Below are 14638 nucleotides of genomic sequence, written 5' to 3' on the forward strand. Positions count from 1 at the left end.
CAGCAGAGCCTACTTTACCAATACAGAAAAAATCAAACAATACAAAAGACAAAACATTATAGACCCATATCCAAACTAAAGAGCGAATTTAAAATAGTATAGACAAAAAATAACAAATAGAAGTCAGTAAAGTAGATTCCTACTTTAAATTATAACAAAGACCAACAGTACAGCATCACATGATGAAACAACCAAAAATACACCAGTTTAAACGAAATTATCGACATTTTTTGTCAAGAAATGTTAATATATTAGTCATCGTTTATATATACTTTTAGTTGTTTTTTTTTCGTTTAAAACTATTCAAGCAGGGCTTTCTCCATGTACACATAATATAATGCATTGTGTACACAGAAAAAAAAAGTAAATTAGTTTGACGAATCTTATTCATAAAACAAGACATGGAAGACTATTTTTACATTATTAGTACATTAATTAATTGAAGATTTATGAACAATTAATACATGTCATCATTTAAGGGTGAGGGTCTGGTCTTTTGTTAGTCATCAAACAAGCATGACGTCATGTATTGATGCCCCTGAAATCAGAAGTAAAAATAAACTTAAAGGACCCGCCCCACTTTATTGTGCTTAGTTCAATAGAGATATATATCACACAACAACTTCTTTTTGTCAAATATATTTCTTCCTTATCCATTACATAACGCGTAAGCCTTATAATGTACCCCGGTCACACAGTAAGCTACTGGTTCAAATGGGATGAACTGTTTGAAAATCTTAACGCCTTAGACCTTTTGTGAAATATACCTAGAGTCCATATATTTAGACGTGGACGATTTCTGATTTCAATTGATCAATCAGATTTGCTAATTACTTTGTAAATTCATTTTAAAAAAAAATATGTTATGAGAGTAACGATGTTTAGAATTAGAATTAATGTATAAAGTGTCCTTCCATTACTGATATTTATAAAAAAAATATTAAAAGGTTTATTGTTTATAAACATCCAATTTAAAGTAGAACTCTACTTTAAGGCAATGTTGTAGACTTTAAAAGGTGTTTTGCAAGTTTTAGAACATATTGCATTGTTGAAAATAGAAAGTTTAGAAATATATTTCTTTTCAGATTGTTATTTAGCAGTCAAGGGAAACAACTTAAAACTTCATATTAAAAATTGAATAAAAAGCTGTAGATTAATATGTTCTAAAATAATAAATAATTTTTGTTAACTTTTAATTTATTAAATTGCAGTTTTTATGTGATGGTACAAATATGTTATTTTAAATTTGTAAATGTTTAAAATTTTAAAGTATATTTTTATAGTACCCTTAGAAAAATAAAGATTTTTTTCCTTTAAAAACGAAACAATTTTTGAATTATTATTGTTATTTTCTTGGCCATTACTCTTTGGTAATTTATTTTATGCAAAAAAAAGTGTTGATAAAATAATGGTTCCTTTTCAATTAGAGTGAACTACCACAACACCACAGGGGATGGGGTGTGGGAGGGGGTGAGGATTATGTCGGTATCTCTAAATATTGAATTAGCGGAGTTGAACTACGTCCAGTTTGGGTTATATCAATATTATCGATTGCATATTTTAATGGCATCTCACTTAAGAAATAAAAGAGTGAGAACGGCCGATAACGCTTAATTTTTTTTGCAATGCACAGTTTTTATTTAATAATTGGAATCGTTTAATTTCAGAAACAATTAAAATTTAACATTTGACTAATTAGATAGAAAATGGAAATTTAAAACAAATGAGTTATTCTTTAGATAATTCCTTGAGAAACCATTTTATTGTCTTTATGTACACAATGAAAATACCTACAAGAAACAACACTTAATAAACACACACACACACACATACACGCGCACACGCCTAAGGCAAGCGTTCAATCGCACACGCACAAATGCCCACACACATATGCGCACACGCACACACTTCTTAGAGTAAGTTTTTTTGCAGTATATGAAAGTGGCCAGGGAAAGAGAAACAACGAAAGTCACACTATTGTCTTACATGACAAGCAGAGTTTCTTCCCGGCATCTCTTTCACCCCCAACCCCCACCCGGAAAATGTTGACAGCCCCCCCCCCCCCCCCTCCGAAAATATAAAGTGCCCACCCGGGAGAAAAAAGTCTGAAAGAAACACTGATTCCTTGAAGTCCTTCATCCAAATTCGTCAATGTCTTCCCCCCATCCTCCCGCCTGTTACGAGTCCCGCATGAAGGTTTTTGATAGACAGCTCGTGGTACATGTCCATACTACCTGAGTTGTTTTGTTTTTAAGGATAATTAGGAGGATATCAACATGGACTAATCGCATTGCGGGGTCTGGCGGCATTGTAGTTCCGCGCCTGGTTATTACACGACAAAATTTAAACTAAAATAAAAATTGTAACAACATGAATTCTTTGTTGTTGTGGGTTAGCTTTCATACAGGAACACGAGCAACAGTGGCAACTTCAAATGACAACTTTATTTACACTATGTACAGATAAATCCGTGGTACATCCATATTTGAAGATCAACTGATATAGGTACAAATAATAATCACGACTCCAAGTCATGGAGACATCTTACATTCACTGCCGTCGTTCCAGTCCCAAGTCCTAGCACACAACACCCCGTTCACCTTTCGCTCTCTCTTTTATTCACCACTTTCTCTCCCCTTACGTCAATGAGCGATCTCACCCAAAACACGGAAAAACACATGACGATCGCTCAGACAGTCCTTCCGCTAGCCAGGTACTCTTCATTCATGCAAAACACAATATAATAAAGATACATACTAATACAGTCTGTGACACGTCCCCCCTTCGAATAAAATTTTGTGTAACAAAATTTATAAATACAATATTAGTAGGGCAGGATCATGTGCCAGACAACAAAAAATTGTGTACAACTCAAAGTAGAGTAAAATATATTCATTTTAGACTAAGCACTTGTAGTCATAAATTTATAGTGCATACTAATACAACAGTATGTAGTGACTATATCAGTGATAATTAAAATATGTCAGTGTTTTGAACAAAAACTTTAAATGTACAAGCATTATATTTAATATTTAATGCATCAATATACATTCACATAGGAGGAAAAAATATTTCAATTACCCAATAACTGTAGTATAAACAAGACAAATGAGTTTAATAAATTACCAAACGAGTCTGGTACATGACCTTATTACCAAACATAATACATAGTTGAAATTATCAAAGACTTAATTCAACTCATAATTTAAATAACTATATCCTATGTGGTAAAAAAAAAAACTTCCTTATCATCAAGGTATGTTATTACCACGCATGAGTAATATACTTTGTTGTCTCCCCTAGTCGACCCATTTCAGTCATATCTAGGTCACAACACAACATTCTTGCCTTTCACAGGTATCGACTGATACAATTCATCATTGAGACTTCCGTCTTATTGTTATGCGGAATAAATAGTCTCTAACTTTTACTTGATTTACTTTATTCACTGTTAATTAATAGTATAGAATAGGTTTAACATAATACAGTTTTCATTCTTTTGAAATATTACACAATTTATATAATTTATATTTACTGATACAAAATGTTTGATATCCATATTTTACAGTTACATACTGTCAGTAGCGTACGCAGGGGGGGAGCAGGGGGAGCGGCCGCTCCCCCTCTGGCCATTTTCAGCAAAGTGGCGCCTTTTTGGAAACTTTTTAAACTCAAAGTTTTAAACAATGATATTTGTTAAAAAAATATTTTTGAATGTATTTTTTTCTATGTAAATCACAAGATTTCTTTTCATGCAGTAATTAAGCATTATTGTACTAGTCTAGTAGTGTCTACGTTTACAACACGTATTAACAGCTGCATCAGTTTGACATTCTAAAAATAACCATTACGATGCATTGCAATGTTTAAAAACCTCTACGGTAGCACCACGGTAGCACCACTAGGCAAGAGGGGTGTTAAGTTTAAGGCAATTGTATAATGTATTTGCTTACGAATAATCGAATTAGAAAATGTTATACATAAAACTTCACACATAATTACTTTATATATACAGTTTGAATCGTGTGATTAATTAAAAAATAATTACAATACAGACACAAATACAACTAATGTGGCACCTCTATTTTAATTTACTTATGAGCAAACTGCGTAGTGGTGGGGAAATTTTGACAAGAACGTCATCACGATGAAGTAGTAGTATTCTTACAGTTTGGGCGATAGTGATTACGATTTCAAATAATACAAATTATATTAAACAGTTACAACCCCCCTCCCCATGGACCCCTCTGTAAAAAAATATTGTCATAATACCACTGCTACTTATTTAAATCCATTTCCGTAATATATATTTGTGTAATATATATTTGTGTAATATATATGTATGTTTAGAACAGTCATTTAAAAACTGACGCTATGTTCACTCTGAGTTGGTTCTCTCTCCCCCCCCCCCCCCCCTACACATACATCACCACCTGATCTGTTAAGTACATGTAGAAAAACGCGTAATGATGTACCAAATTACCATGTCGCCAGAAAATTAGCTTTTTAAACGTAAAACTGTGAATATTGTTTTTGCAATTACCAGTAAAAAGGTGTGTGATCAATACAGTAATCTAAAACATACCTATCACTATGTTAAAAAATGATCTTTAAAGAACAAAAAGAAGCAGTAGTTAATTAAAATATATTATCTGAACTAAAAAAACAATAATTAGTTAAATGTTATTCCGTATGGATTACAATTAAATCGAAAAGCGTGCTTTTATATCAACTCTGATTTTAAAAACTTGCATTATGCTGTAATACTTTAGCATTTATGATGACGATATATTAAATTCTGATTATAGACAAAAACATTTTGTAAACACGAATAGCGTTAAACAATTTCATTATATTCTAAGTAATTGTTTATTTGTTTTGACATTTATAATTAAATGTGTAGATATATACATATTTATATTAAGAGAGTGATTATTTCCCCTATTTCACTTGTCTTAAATAATTTCCCAGGAATTATTATGTAAGAATTTTTTTTTACAAGAATTACAAAACAGATTGTGTTACGTTCATCGTTTTTGGTTGTAGTGTGTGTATATATATATTTTTTCTGTTTAGATTGATACAATTTTTGTTTTGTCGGCCTACATTGTGTGTTTTTTCTTATTTCTTCAGAGTGCTACTTTCAATTTATTTTACATCATAGCGAAGTAATGACATACAGCTAGTAATTATATATATATATATATATATATATATATATATATATATATATATATATATATATATATATGTATATATATATAAAATACATGTATATAGAACGTGTTAAAATTCGGCGCCTTTTTTGCTCTTTTCGCTCCCCCTACAACGAAAACCTGGATACGCCTCTGCATACTGTATAATATTAATGAACTGTCAATTGATAATTTATCTTAGCATCCTCTATAGCATGAGTAATCGTTCTCGTGCAGTTGACGATGACCTGTATGGCATCTCTCCCTCAAATTGTAGCTTTTAGCTGTGCTACCATAATCATTTCCTAGATTTCGTGTAACTTGTGTTACTTCATTTGTTTTAATATTCTCCTCTGGTTTCTGAACAACGTCAGTGGTTATCTTGCTTTGTGTATGTTGGTTTGGTTCATCAACCAACTCACTATAAATATTATGGCATTGCTTTGGCCTTTCATAATACATCTTGCTTCGGTATCTTTCATTAGAACATGATATATTCTTTCTTAAATTACTATATTTCCCACATGACTTTCTTTGTACATAATTGTTTCTTCTCTGATTTGCCAACCTATGCCAACATTGGTTTTGGTAATGACCTGTTTTTCCGCAGTAAAAACATCTAGATTTTGGCTTCTTATAAACATGGTGACTGTATTCATAGTTTGCTAAATTTCTTTTTCTTTCATTCTGTGCATTAATGACATTAATGACATTCTTATTAACATGTTGACTGTATTCATAGTTTGCTAAATTTCTTTTACTTTCATTCTGTGCACCAATGACATTGTAGTTTCTAGTTACTGTTTCATCTTTCTTAACTTCCTTGTGCTTCTTTATTGATTCTAATTCACACATAAATTTCTGTGTTAATTTCTCCATTTCTTTGTTAAATTTATTCTTGAGTTCTAGTATATCTTCTTTATAGTTTGACTCCAATTTTTTTAATAACTCCTCAATAGGTACGTTCTCTTCATTGTGGCTTATTAAGTTCACTGATTCATTAATCATCATTAGTTTATCATGATTCCTGCCATTCTCCGATGGACTTATTAAATCATCACTGCCATTCACTGATGGGCTTATTAAATCATTTTGACTACCATTCTCTGATGGACTTGTTTCTTGTTGACTGCCATTCTCTGATGGACTTACGATACAACTTTCAATAATATTCTCGTGTACCTGCGTTTGAGTCAATAAAGAGTCAATCTTAAGACATTCTAATGTATCTGTCACCTTTAAATCATTAGTAAGTTCACCCTCTGTTTTATCCTTGGGTTTCAATTCTTCCTGGACTATGTTACTCTGTTCTTCATTCCAAAGGTTGCCAATATTTACTTCTTCAAGTTCTGCTTTAAATTCTGTCTGTTCACTTTCTAATTTTGGTTCATTTGTGTCTGTTATAGCTTTCATTTCTAATAGTTCTTGTTTATATACTAGTTCATGTAGGCCAACTTGTTTTTCCAAAGTTTCAGCCCTATTATCTGCTCTCTGTTTTCTGTTTCTTTTTTTCCGTTTTCCTTTTGATTGTACAGTCTCCTCTACTTTATCTCCATCTGACATTTCTTCTTCTTTTTGCACCTCTGTAATAGCTCTTGATCTATTACGCACTATTTCTGTCTCACCATCTAATTCTCGTATTACTTTTCCATGAGCTAGTCTGGGTTGTTCATTTTCTTCGTCCCATGCTTCTAATGCTTTTTCTATGTCTCTGTCAAATCGAGTGTTTGCCCAGGCTATCTGCCTCTTTATCTTCTTAATGCCTTGCGCCCTCGCTAGTGCTAGATATTCTTCAAAACATAACATTTTGATATATTTTCTATTTATGACATAAAATATAAATTCATTAGTTGACAATAGATAAATGTTAATTAATTTACAATACCCTTTCTTGTATTCTGGCTTTGTTCAGTTGATTAGAGACATCTAGTAATCCAAGAAAAGTTCATAGTACATATATAGTACAAAAATAGTTCACTTTGTTGATTCCAAAAAGTTGAAAAAAATTCAAAATAGTTCTAGTAGCCTGTTACAGAGTAGAAATTTGTCCAGTTTTAGATAAGACATCTTTAGGAACAGTTTAGGAACAGTTACAAAAATAAACTTGATCTGCTAAATCCAAACAGTAGAAAAACTTGAACAGCTAATCCATATAGAAAAAACTTGAACAGCTAAATCTAAACAGTAGAAAAGAAACACTAAGACTTGATCGGCTAAATCCAAACAGAAAAAACACACAGACGATATTTACTCGACATTGGTGAGACAATATCGAAATAAGGTGATAAAAATTATCACGTTGATGACTTGACTTGAACAAGACGTCTGACTTGACTACAGCAACCCTTCTGCCTTGAGTGTAGATAGATGACTTTCAAGAACTTGACGTACTTGGTAAACAGTGGAAGACCACAGACTGTAATATCTCCATTTCTGACATATGTAGCACCAATTCTTCAACCACTTGTGACATCATAAGTAACAGTAATACAATGTAGCAACATCACTTTATTGCCTCCACTTCTGACACCATATGTAACAACATGAATTCTTTGTTGTTGTGGGTTAGCTTTCATACAGGAACACGAGCAACAGTGGCAACTTCAAATGACAACTTTATTTACACTATGTACAGATAAATCCGTGGTACATCCATATTTGAAGATCAACTGATATAGGTACAAATAATAATCACGACTCCAAGTCATGGAGACATCTTACATTCACTGCTATCGTTCCAGTCCCAAGTCCTAGCACACAACACCCCGTTCACCTTTCGCTCTCTCTTTTATTCACCACTTTCTCTCCCCTTACGTCAATGAGCGATCTCACCCAAAACACGGAAAAACACATGACGATCGCTCAGACAGTCCTTCCGCTAGCCAGGTACTCTTCATTCATGCAAAACACAATATAATAAAGATACATAATAATACAGTCTGTGACAAAAATATTGTCTACTTTTAATCAAATATTTTCCTAGTTAATGATACAATATAGGGTCCTACTACCAAACGGACTGTTCTATTATACAAAAATAATGTAATGTATAATCGTTATTGATTTTGCCATGATTCTTTAAGATGTGCAAAAAGTTTTTTTTTTAAATGGCAAGCGATATAATTATAGTTACATTTGTAAGAAGTAAAGCTGTTTGGAAACCATCCAATGCAATCAGTTTCATATTATTAAAAAATATATAAACTGATGAAAAGCCGTTTTGAATTAATTTGTACATTCAAATATTTTTAAAACTGGCCTCAACCCCTCGTTGAACTCAGGAAAAGTAAAACAACGAAAGTCACAACTATTGTTTTACGTGACAAGATACACAATAGTAGTTTATTTACATTAAATAATATCACAATCCTATCACCAAAACAAAACACACCGACTGTACTATTCCAAAATATATATAAAATGTTTGGTAAATTACTATTATATTACTAGTAAAAATAAGCTAATTCTTCACGGTAAGAATAAGCTCCCACTTCACGATGAGAATAAGCTCTAAATTCTCTGAGGGGATACGCTTCCACTTCAAGGTGGGGATACGCTCCCACTTCACAGGGGGGTTTAGCTGTATAGCCTGTATAGATGAATGTTCTATTTGTCATCGGGACTATATGATAATTATAATGTTAAGGCAAGGCTTTCGAACAGGCAAAGAGGCAGTGACCTAATTATAAGTTTGAATTTTACAGCACAATGTAAGAGATGAAACGCTAATCTTCTGTTTTTATCGGCGTTGTTTTATACACATGAATATATTGTGATCATACAGTGATATATCATCGGCATAATTATTAAGATAAAGAAAGTCATAACATTTTGTACATTTAATTAGTATGATTACTATTTTGTAACAAGTTGGAAAAATCGCATAGTTTCAAATATGTAGCTTCTTGATTTTAGGAAAGTAGCTCTACTACCTTCAATATAGTAAAATAAATTAACCTTTCTTATAATGCTCCGCTCTTTTCTCGTAAACATAAATCTTAATTCTTCTATACAACAAAGCAATGTTGCACTTGATAAATGTGTATTATATTGGTTTATTTGTATTACTTCCCATATTATAGTTTAAACAAATAAGGGAAACAACTTTAAACAATGTTATGATGTTAATAATAAAACCAATACCCCAGTTGAAATATAAAACTTATGTAAATTCTATTTTGATTTTGTTTTGTTTTCCATGAGTAATAAACAGTGTTATGTACTAATTTGTCTTTATTTAAAAATGTATTGACAAACATAGAGAATATATTTTTAATTAAATTACGAATGCCATAACTATGCAAGATAGCATCTTATTTATAAAATTAATTCCTTAATTTTTTATCCGATTCAGTTAATTCCTAAGGTTTTCTCTTAAAATATATAAAAGATGTCTTGTGTTAACCAAATTACTCGCACGCAGGGTCTGTAACCTACGGTTTGCGAGCTATTCTTTTGATGTCAATATGCGGCTCTCTAGTTCAAAAATTTTATATTCATTTATTATAGAAACACGAAAACAAATTATAATGTAAAAACAAAAACTTTAAACAAAAAAAAATACAATGAGAATATGTGGAGTAGAGTGTATATGGGCAGTTGACAGCCTAGGGCATTAGGTATTAACCAAATTACTCGCACGCAGGGGTCGGCAACCTGCGGCTCGCGAGTTGCATGCGGTTCTTTTGATGTCAATATGCGGCTCTCTACTTCTATAATAATTACATTCTTTTATTATAGAAACTCAAAAACTATATATTGTTAAAACAAAAAAATTTAAACAAAATTAAAAAACAATGAGAATAGGTGGAGTAGAGTGTATAGGTGATGTTGACAGCCTAGCTAGGACATTAGGCATTAGGCCCAGCCCCATAACTATGATGTTGCCAGACCCGTGGCAATGGTTCCAAGCTTTCCACTACCGAAGTGCACATAGAAATGTTAGTGGCTCTTTAAAGTCTGGGAAATTTTGTAGATTGTAGCTTTTGGCTCTTCCGTCTCAAAAGGTTGCCGATCCCTGCTCGCACGAACCAAGCCAGCCTTACCATACTACTAATTGCTAGACACAAACACACGTACACACACGAACATACATGCAGTATGTATAGTGTTTGTTGCAACAAATGTCTTATAGCGATACATTGGGACAGTAAAGTTCCTTTTTTCGAACCTGAATGTGCGAATGAAGTAGAGTCAACCTAAGTCTGAGACTTTGGTATTTTAAGCACAGCACTATGTATAGCGGGTTTTATTTTCTCTATCGTTGTTTACAACACTATGTTCAGCCGCGAAAATGTTTCTTTCTACTACTTTTAATTCAGTATTTCCTCTCAGAAAATGTGTCCATTCAAGAACAAACTACAAAGCCGTATCTGTTTGACGTTGAAGTTTTCTCTCCTAGATGGATTGCTGTCGCCAGCTATCGAGACTCATCTACTTAGGGGTTTAACCTAGGGACTTGTCGGTGAAGCAGTCATGAGCATTACCAACCCGACCACTCCAACCCCCAGGAGTATTGATGATATGTTTCGTAACAGGTGACACTTTTAACCAAATATTTTCCTAGTTAATGATGCAATATAGGGTCCTACTACCAAACGATCCGTTATATCGTACAAGAATAATGTAATGTATATATTTTATGGATTTTGCCAAGTTTTCTAAAAAAATTGAATACAGATTTTTAAGTGTATGTAATGATACTAGATTTTAAAAATATGGCAAGCGATATAATTTTAGTTACATTTGTAAAAACTAAAGCTTTTTGGGAACCATCGATTACAACCAGTTTCACAATATTAAAATATGAATATATATATATATATATATATATATATATATATATATATATATATATATATTTTTTTTTTTTTTTTTTTTTTTTTAAATGTATTGATGATATACAAATACATAAATACGATTATTTTACCAGCCAACAACCTAGATGCTGCGATTGGACGCCAAAGTTGGAAGTTAAAAACAAATGATTACTTTTAAAATTGGCATTAAATGATTTCAATTTGTAAATTTTCAATTTTTGGCAAGTAGGTCTACCTTCAATATAGTAAAATAAATTAACCTTTCTTACAATGCTCCGCCCTTTTCTAGTAAACATAAATCTTAATTCTTCTATACGACACAGCAATGTTGCAACTTGATAGATTGGTATTATATAGTTGTTTTTTTTTGTTATTTTCCATATTAAAGTTTAAACAAATAAGGGAAACAACTAAAAATTATGTTATCAAATTGACAAAAAATACCAATACCCCAGTAGAAATTTAATATTTATTAAAATCCTAGATGATTTTGTTTTCTTTTCTATAAGTATTAATCCACGTTCTGTAACAATTTTGTCTGCTTTTAAAAGTTTATGATAATAATAGAAAAAATATATTCCTAATTAAATTACGAAACTTGTAATTATGTAAGTTAATTTTGCTGTAATAAAATGATTTTTTTTTTATTTTAGTAATAACAATACACAATTTATTTGGTTTTCAAAATATTTAAACAAGATTTCTTGTCTCTTTCCCCTCATGTTTCACACAGCAACCTTTTGAAATGCGACCACTACAACACCTTTTCAACTAGTCAACTTAAGTTGTTTTCCTACATAGAAAATGCTTCACTGTCCCATTGACCCTCTCTGAAAAATTTCCTTTCCTCTCCCCGCCCAGACTACTGACACTTTCATTTGACCTTCACCCCTTTTACTGTCATCCTTTGCAATTTTTTATAATCAAATGCATGACATCATGTAAATATTCATTATGTACATTTGCAAAAACTTTCGTTTTCATATGATGTTCAAAATTATGTTAAAAAAATTGATGTTGATGTACTTGTTTTAATTGCAAATAAAAGTATTAAAAAAAAAAAAGACAAAAAAAAATGACAAAAAAAAAGACAAAAAAAAAAACTGAATTTAATTGATACAAAAAAAAATTAAACAAGATTTCTTGTGTTAACCAAATTACTCGAACGCAGGGGTCGGCAAATAATAAATTCTAAGTTATGTTCCATTTTTTGTTTCTAACTTAATTCATTATTTAGTAAAATATATGTATTATGATGTCTTCGCAGATGCGTACAATGAGATGATCTGAACAGGACTTTTAAGTACAATTTGTTTACATTCTATACGTGTGCTTATATTCTACACGTGTATTTACATAACAAATGTTGCCTTCTATGCTAATCTTTAAGAGGTTGATGAGGATATCGTCGATTAAGCCGACAGATGAAAGGGATAATTAGCATATGATTTTATAATAAAAGCACTCATCTTTCGCCATGATTCTACAGTCGTCTACAGTCCAGGTAATATAGACAGAAAAATGTCTGCTTTTCAAATATATTATCACATTTATTTTTTTCATTAGCTATTACATAAAGTGTAAGTGGAGTATTCTCAACATTTTCTCAAAGTTTATAGGCGATCGTGAGAACGCTGTCACTGCAATTCACTTTTATTATTTTTATATACCGTATATAGAGAAAAACAAATCGCGCCCTGCCGGGGTACCACCCTGCGAATTTGAATTTTTTTTTTTTTCGCAGAAACCTCCCCAAGAGTATTCTCAACAACTTCCCAAAGTTTTACGGCGATGTAATGAGAGGTGCAGTAATGCATAATTTGTATGTTTTATTTGTCCACGGGACTATATGATAATTATAATGTTAAGACAAGGCTTTCGGACAGGCAAAGAGGCAGTGACCTAATTATTTAGGATTTTTACAGCACAATGTAAGAGATGAAACGCTAATATTCTATTTTTATCGGCGTTGTTTTATACACATGAATATATTGTGATCATACTGTGATATATATTCTGCATAATTATTAAGATAAAGAATGTGTTTACATTTTGTACATTTAATTAGTATGAATAATATTTTTAACAAGTTGGAAAAATCACATAGTTTCAAATATAGGCCTATAGCTTCTTTACTTTAGGAAAGTAGGTCTACCTTCAATATAGTAAAATAAATAAACCATTCTTACAATGCTCCACCCTTTTCTCGTTAACATAAATCTTAATTCTTCTATACAGCACAGCAATGTTGCACTTGATAAATGTGTATTATATTGGTTTATTTTAGTTACTTCCCATATCATAGTTTATATAAATAAGGGAAACAACTTTAAACAATGTTGTCAAATTTATAAATAAACCAATATCCCAGTAGAAATATAAAACTTATTAAAATCGTTGAGAATGAAATATTATTTTATATGTGTAATAATAAATGTTATGTATAACTTTTGTCTGCCTTTAAAAATATTCTAAAATTTATATAAAAATTACACTTAATTGAATTACACAAGCCATAATTATGTAAGAAAACATTATTTTTATATTGTAAATTCCTTTTTACCGATCACTACTTGCAAGGCCCAATCATTGCTAAAAAAAATTATACAAGATTTCTTGTGATAACCAAATTATTCACCCTCTGGGTCTTTAACCTGCGGTTCGCGAGTCGCATGCTGTTCTTTTAATGTCAATTTGCGGCTCTCGCACACGTCATGATATTTGTCGGATATGGTATATGTGGTGTAGTATTGTGCATAGTTTCTTCACCTGTCACATATACATGGCTGTTGAGATTATACAATAGGAAGTGAAGAGCCCTCACACCACAACACAATATTATAGCAAATACACGCCCATTCTAAACCAATACAAATCATAACACACGACAACGGCGCAGACTTGGACAAAATCAGGCACGCTTCACTGATTACTGCCATTAGCTATTTATAAAGACGAAACCAACAACGAAACCCAAGACAAATATCTAAAATTCACAACAAAATTAAAAGACGAATAGCGAGACAAAATCAGCGACCCTCTAACCATGCAAAATTTGGGTAAAACAATCAATGGCTTAAAAAAAATTAATCAAAGCATCTAGACAAGACGGACTAACTAAAGAATTTCATCAAACTTTTAAAGATGATACTCTACATCCAATATACGTCGCATAAAAAGATATAGGCCTGAAGAGAACAGGGTAATTGCGAAATATTTCAGCAGAACCTACATTACCAATACAGAAAAAAAGTATAGATCCAAATCCCCCAAAAGATCGAATTTAAATTATTATAAACTAAAAAAAAAAAAATTAAGTTAGTAAAGTAGATTCCTACATTAAAATTATAACAGTGACAAACGATACAGCTTCACATGAATAAACAACCAAAATACAACCGTCTAAACCAAATTATCGACATTTTTTTTCAAGCAGTGTTTTCTCCATGTACAAATAATATAATGCATTGTGTACACAGAAAAAATAACAAATTAGTTAGAAGAATCGTATTTATAAAACAAGACATGTAAGACTATGTTTATATTATTAGTACATGAATTAATTGAAGATTTATGAACAATTAATAAATGTCGTCATTTAGGGGTGAGGGTCTGGTCTTTTGT

General features: G+C 31.6%; 1 pseudogene; it reads left to right on the forward strand.

Moving 5' to 3' along the window:
• Nucleotides 1–14638, forward strand: part of LOC131947594 (uncharacterized protein KIAA1143 homolog) — a 69060-nt pseudogene that overhangs the window by 52926 nt on the left and 1496 nt on the right.

This window comes from Physella acuta, unplaced genomic scaffold, assembly GCF_028476545.2.
Source record: "Physella acuta isolate Inbredline_101_S28 unplaced genomic scaffold, ASM2847654v3 ptg000600l, whole genome shotgun sequence".
In the NCBI taxonomy this organism is placed as follows: domain Eukaryota; kingdom Metazoa; phylum Mollusca; class Gastropoda; family Physidae; genus Physella; species Physella acuta.